Source organism: Drosophila montana, unplaced genomic scaffold (genome assembly GCF_035044405.1).
Source record: "Drosophila montana isolate Dmon_TW-CO22-7 unplaced genomic scaffold, ASM3504440v1 contig_1083_1, whole genome shotgun sequence".
Lineage (NCBI taxonomy): Eukaryota > Metazoa > Arthropoda > Insecta > Diptera > Drosophilidae > Drosophila > Drosophila montana.
This window is the reverse complement of record NW_026996074.1, coordinates 372,040-379,486: the sequence shown is the minus strand read 5'-3', so window position 1 is coordinate 379,486 and position 7,447 is coordinate 372,040. Positions and strand designations below refer to the sequence as shown.

The 7,447-nt window shown below is 39.9% G+C and overlaps 1 long non-coding RNA gene across 1 annotated transcript; it reads left to right on the top strand.

Annotated features, from left to right (window-relative positions):
* Positions 1-666: 666 nt before the first annotated feature.
* Positions 667-3,474, top strand: LOC135439431 (uncharacterized). Its single transcript, XR_010438056.1, has 2 exons — positions 667-788; positions 857-3,474. It is a non-coding gene; the product is annotated as an uncharacterized LOC135439431 (long non-coding RNA).
* The last annotated feature ends 3,973 nt before the right edge of the window (positions 3,475-7,447 follow it).

The window sequence follows — 7,447 nt, the reverse complement described above, 5'->3', positions numbered from 1 at the left end:
TTTTTTTTTTAATTTATCTGTATTATGAGCTGCAGTTGGTGTTGGAATAAGAGAGTTCAGGGTTTTTCCTAGTCGGGAGCTCCCGACTAGAACCTCTTACTTGTTTTTAATATATTCGATTTGTTAGAAAACTTGGCGCTACAGTACCTGGTTTTGGAAATTATGTCAAAAATTGCCGGAAAAACTGTTGAATGAAAGAATTCTGTTTACCAGGATTAGTTTCAAACTAATTTTTAAATACCTTTATGAAATTTCATTTGATGCGTGTCTCTCGCTTTTTGGAAAGTCCTGGTTATCTGGGTGGATAATACGGATCAAAGGTTGAAAGGGTGAAACTTATTTTGAAAAGTTTGAAACCTTTTGCAAAATTCACCCATCTTGGATGGAAATTCCCTCTCCCTACGGCACTTAAATAAAAGGATAATCTTGATTCCAATATTTGGCGCTTAATTTGATGGGCCACAAACCAAATGTCAAATATCTATGTCGAATATAACTTGAAATAGTACAAATAAAAGTACAAATTATCAATGGACTGAAAATCAGTAAATAAGGTATATCTAAAATTTGAAACAGCCAGTTTTTTATTAAATGTACTTTTAAAATTAAATATTTTATGTGCCTAGCTCGGTAATATTATTATGTATTTAGAACCATTTTCTGAAAGATAATTGTTCGTATTGTGACAACGAAATATTTTATTATATCAGCAGAGCCCGACGATGTGTGTTATTTTGTCACAAGTTTTTCAAAGAAATGTATTACAAATTCATCATATAGTATTCATTGTAAGGCATATTATTTTATATACACTCATATATTGCCTACAGATATGCAATTGTCCCTCCCGCTGTAGTGTTTGTTGTTGTTGGTGCTGATGGTTTCATTGCTGCAAATGCCAAAATGCCATGGACCTGGGAATGCAAGGTAAATAAGTATAATGCAATGCGAGCACAATAGATGGAATTTTTATCACATGTAAAACAACAATGAAAGCAAAATGCAATTGCTGAGCATCTGGCAACACCACAAGCCTCCAATCCCGGCAAAGCTACCAAGCCCAATCCCAGATCTCTGTCCTGGCAGTCCTGAAACAGAAGCCATTTGTCAAATGCGTCGCCATCGTCGGTGGTTGCGTCGGTGAAGCGGTGCAGTGGTGCGGCGGTTCGACGTGACGGCGGCATTGCCAAATGCGCGGACGCTGAGCCGCAGATAAAACCGTTCGGAAAGCACAAAACAAACATCAAACAGGCAAACAAAAAGTACAACAACAAAACATGCGCGAGCATGAATATCAAATGCGACACGCAGGCGACAACAACAACAACATCAACAGCGGCAACAACAACAATAGGATGCGTAGCAATATTTTTCACGCGCTGTACATCGATGTAGATATAGAGGCAGAGAGTGAGAGAAAATAACAGAAAGAGTGGGAGAGACATTCAGAGGACTGCCGGCATATCCTTGCGCCATAATGGGATTATGGCCGATTAATGCATTGACATGTAACGATTTTCGATTGAATTTATCGTTTTTCGGTGGCTCGAGCCATTTTATTCATTTACGCCCACACGTATGCAACGGTATTTGCTCGCACGCACACCACCAGCCCATTCGCACACATACATGCGCACGTACACAATGAGCACATGTGTGTGTGTAGCTGCGGGTGTTAGAAAACAAAAGCGGCATTGAGACAAGCCAACACAATGGACAACGGACATCAGACAATGGACAATAAACAGTGGACAACGGACAGGACAGTATGCAAAACAAAACTAACGCCAAATGTTGACGCTTCCTTTCATAGGCCAACAAGCAACACTTGTGTATACACTGTAAATATGTTAGCGGTACCGTACAGGCTTTGCAGAGATTCCTATCTATAGTCCATTTATTCCGACATGTTTCGAACACTTATGCCTACCGTTACTTATGACAAGTCAGGAATGAGATACAGGCTAAGCACTGTTATTCCTGACTTCTAATAATAATGTTATTTTATTTACTATAAATTGATATATATTTTCTGACCGTCTGACTGGTTGTTTGGCAGTCTGACTGTCTGACCGGTGGTCGACGAACACTTTAACACTTTTGGAAAAATCACAATTGTGTAAGATTTATGGAAATGATTGTATAGAACCTTTTGGTTTTCATCCGAACGGGCTAAAACTATATTTCAAAGATCTTTTTGACAAATACTTTAGGACGTGGTTAATACGTATCATAGACCAAAATTGGGAAAAGTAAATGTAAAATTTCATCTGAGATACAAATTGGTCACGCAATCATCTCTTTTACCACTCGCTGAAAATTTAAAAAATGGTGTACAATTGCTTGCATAAAACAGCCTGTTGAATCTCCATGTAGCACATAACAGTGTGAATATTATTATTATCGTAGGTAGATCAACCTAAATATTTAATAACACAGGACATAACAATATCGGAGATCAGAGCACGGATCCTAAGTTAGCAGAATGATTGGGCCACTGTATTTGTTGTTGATGTTGGTGAGATTGTTTGAAAGCACTTTTTTGGCAATTAAAACTAACAATGCGCCGGAGCTGGTTAAAAGACAAAAGAGCCCCCGACGCGTCGGCAGCGCCGGCTGTGATTAACACATGTAAGCGACACAGTTGGCGAGCATCATCGGGGGATGCAGGATTTGCAGTAACAGGAACAGCAGCAGCAGTAGCAGCAGCAGCAAGCACATGTGCCCTGTGTCCCTGTTGTCCCTGTGCCCACGGTTTGACTTTATCAATTGAGCGGCATAAGCTTGTCCAGGGTGGCTTGGTGGTTGGTAACGGTTGCTCGATTTCGTTGCAACTGTCGCCACTGGCGTCGATTAAGTCGTAATTAGATTTAAGGATATGGCACCAGCGGCACAGCAAGATGATGAATTTCTCTTGCTCGCATCCTTTGCGTGCACACCCCACGGGGCCAGAGACTGCGCCTGCACGGACACGGCCAAATGAGCAATCCACTGTCCACAGGCGGCAATCGGAGCCGGCACCCGGCAGCCGGGCAGCTTATGGCATGTTGTGCGACGTTATCAGCAGGAGTCGTAGTGGTGGTCTGGTCTGGGCAGGGACAGGGAGAGGGACCGGGGTATGAGCTGCGGACTAGGACCAACCCCTGCCGGCGCTGACGCGTGTGTTAATCAGCGTAATGGTACGTTAGTCCTGGCTCACATGGGGGCTGAGATGGCCTGCTGGTGGGCCATAAGCTTGGCCCGATTTCTTGAACTTACTTGCGCATTATTAGCAGCGGCGAAGAGTATCCGTTGTGTCCTTGCTGGTGGCACTATTAGCGTGGTGTCTGTCTGCCCGTCTGTCACTGGATTTATTGCAATCATTAATCTTATTTGCCCCGCCACCCCCGCCTGACGCACTCGCACTAGCCTCCCCTTACGTATGTTGCACTTGTGTCTCGCAGTTTTTATTAAATTTTTGTTGTGTTTTCTCTATCTGATTTTATTAATTTGGCCTTTATGCGCACGTCGACTGGCGAAAATGTTTCCATTATGCACTTGCGTTCAGTCCGAGCTCGTCTGGTGATTGACGTCTGCCAGAGATTCTTAATGTTTTGCAGGCCTTTGCTTATAATTGCTTAACACTTCAGCAAGAACCCATCGCCATCCTCTGATCATCTGAACATCTGCCGCTGCCTGAGCCTGAGCCTGACCCAGAGTCTAGCCATTGAAATGACTTCTGGTCATTAATCATGCCGAGTTGCAGCAACTTTGGGTACACTGAAATGCACACTGCATTTTCAATAAATTGGGACATCTCAAACTTTAACGTTCCCATGGGCTGAGATTGGCGGTAATCGGAATAGTAAATTGAAAATTACAAATTATTATTTTTCTCACTAATAAATTTATTTGTTTTTAATTTAAGCATCTTGAAAATGTAAAAGTTTCTGATGGGACTATAATCATTTAAATGCTGCGATCCACGCTTGCTAAGTGTGCGGTATGAATATTGATATTACATTCCTTTGATATTCTGTATTCACAGGTCTCGGCTAATTTTGAAACCTTGAAGTGAAAAAAATGTTTCCTGACTGACAAAGGCTAAACAGCAAGGTCTAGAAAGCCAATATTTTTACAGAAGATTTTTGGTTGAAGTGGGGGAAAACACAGGTCAAAGTTTGTTTCAAAGACATCAAAAACAACGCACCCACAAATCTTCATGAGCCTGTGAGGTTTAGATGTCTTTGTGTCGGACTCACAAGCGAGAAGTTGCTGGTTCAAATGCAGTAGCAAGAAATTGAAAAGCGAGAAAAAAAAGGCGGAGAAATTAATGGAATAAGTAATAACAATAAAAACTAAAATTCTTATTTTCTTGTTAGTCAATTACAATGCTGTAAATAAAAAAATATTTTAATTGGGAGAATATATAGGGAAATATTCGAGAGCCTTTGTCTTACCAAGAAAATAGCTTGAATTGCCTTTAGTATTAAAAAAATATGTTAAAAATCAATGAATTCAATATATTGATTCTTAAATCAAGTTTCATTAAGCATCATGTTGTTAGATTGATGGGTTAACTCGACACTTCTGCGTATTAACTGATACCAGGTATTAGGTATTTCATTTGAATTAAAAATCGACAAAGACTACCTATAATAACTATTGTAAAATTTTAAAGTTCAGGCTTTACTTCAGGAATATATAAATATACGACACGATATTCATTTGCACTTATGTGTATGTAGAATGTGGAGTTTTTTATATTGTATTCACAATTGGTTTGTGATTACAAAAGCGTATCGCGGGTCATGATGTGTGCAAACATTAAATGGCGTCGTTACAGGCTCCCATCCTGTAGGCCCCCCAGCAGCCCTGGCTCTCAATCCAACACACTTGCCATACGCACGGATATATGATGCGTATCTGGGAGATACATTCCATATAAATAAAACAAGAGGAGTTTATATAGCTGGTAGCCTTTACATTTTAAAAGTAAACAACAAACATTACACGCACCGCTGTGTGTAAGTGTGTGTGTGTGTGTGTGCGCCAAATGTGCGTGTAATTGCAAATTCAATGAATTGTTTACATTTCTTTGCGCTTGTTTGCGTCACAGGCCCCTCACTTCACTTTTCTCTCACTCTCAACTTTTGCTGGTCATGTTTTGTTCTTTTTGTTCTATGTTGTTGTTGTTGTTCCTGTTTTTTCTGTAGCTGATTTCATTTATAATTCGTGTGCAAAATTAAATTAAAGCCAACTGACAGGCAGCGGGAACAACAGCAAACGGAGTCGAACCGCCCGCCGGCTGGGCATTGCGTTTTAGCTGGCAATCATTTCCATTAGCCATGGCAGCCAACAAATTTCACATAATTCACAACTGGAAAATTGCTGTCAGTTGCGCTAAGAAGAAAATTTGAGTCGAGCCTTAGCTTGGCTTGGCTTGGCGTGGCGTGGCGTGCCGTGGCATGGCTCCGGCACGCATGCATCAAAGTGCAACTACAAGACGGCGCGCAGCAACAAAAGGCTAATTGCAATTTGACTGCGTTTACAAAAGTTTTGCAGTGAAAATTGCTTTTTTGCTATGAATAATTTAACTTTTTTGGCTTTCGATTTGGAGGGTACACGAAATCACGAAACCACCCAAAATAAAAACCGAAGCTGAAATTCTTTTGACATTGACAGCAGGGCGAAACGCAATTTGTTCGCCTCGCACTAAAATTTGAAATATGAAATTCCAACAAATGTCAGTCCGGTCTAGAATTGAAAGACTATTTTATATTGCACAAGTTTAGATTTCTTAATAAATTGGCGCAATTTGCCACACGCAGCAAATTAAACGGCGCCTGGGAAACTGCACACATGTGTGCACCCTGCTAGAAGTTGCAACATGTACCGAAGCTCTATATATCAGCTCCCAGGGGCGCAGACTATGTACATATATATACTATGCGTCCATATCTAAGACGACTTCTCCAGTTGCCATTCCTCGCTACTTACGAGGGGCAGCGAACCCTTTGCTGACTCATTCATCATTCATCACGTTAAGCGTTTTATTACACATTGCGCATCAGTCTCTTAGGTTCGGCTCAAATCCCATTACGGTAATTAAATCACATCCATATGAAAATTACATAATTACAACACTCACACACACACACACATACACACACACACATGCTTATTCATACCGAGTTGTATATACCCATAGTTCATATACGCAAGTCTATAAACATATTAAATATAATTTACTTAATGTCAACCCTGAGAGGCATTTTTAAACGCCAGCAAATGAAATTTAACACTTTGTCAATTAGTGCGCCTGGGTTCCACAATTCCAGAGCCTGGCTGAGTGGCTTACATAACTTTATGACTGGTTTGGTCTAGTGCAAAGTTCAAAGGGTGACCAAGCAGTCGACGGCTCTATATGGCTATGAGCCCAGACTGACCCCGAGCAACCCTTAAGCGAGCGTCGAGTCCTTCACATATTTGCACACATTTGATTTGCGCGACATTTCGCCGTCCAGGCCCCCCAAGGATTTAATATTAACATTGGTAATTAGAAGTCATTTTCGGAGGGGAAGATACATAAAGCAAAGTTTGTTTGCTTTGTTTTTGCGAGTTGTTCGCAGCGCCGATTTGAAAAACCTAAGGAAACATTAATCAAGTTAAGATTGCTATGAAAATGGTCACAGTTTCTCCTTGAAGTGGGAAAATCTTATTTCATTAATTTAGTCATTACGGCTTGTAACTAATTGATAAGCATTTTAATCATTAAATGATTCGAATAATATTTTTTTATTGCTAAGAAAAGTTAATAATAACTTATGAATATTTAGGATAAATTTATAAAAGGTATCAAGGAAAATTCATGAGCCAGGGTAGGTTATGGGTCTGAGCGATCAACTAAGAAGCAAGAGGACAAGTGAGCAAGTGTAAATTTTTATATCCGATACAGAAATAATGCATACAAACTGTTCAATAAATATATCCAAAAAATACAAAAACAAGTAAAAGGTTCTAGTCGGGAGCTCCCGACTAGGGGATACCCTGAACCCTCTTCTTCCAACAGTCGATAGGTATAAAATAAAATATACTTTATATATATATACTATTCTAGAAGCTACATGTCAAGTTTGATGACTCTAGTTTATATTATTTGCGAAATTGCTCAAAAAACAGTATTTCGATATCGATTTTTATCGATTTCTTGATGATGCTGATCAAGAATATATATACTTTATGGGGTCGGAGATGCTTCTTTCTGCCAGTTACATACATTTGCACAAATACATAATACCCTTTTTAGCCATTTTCAATGGGCTCAGGGTATAAAAACTGTTGTCGATTATATGTAATCAATGTTAACTGTGTTCTGAGCATTCTAGAAAACTGTCGCTAAGAATTGACGAACGACCGATATAAATGTGCATGTCGTCGTTTCGAGAAAAAAAACATTTGAGTATTG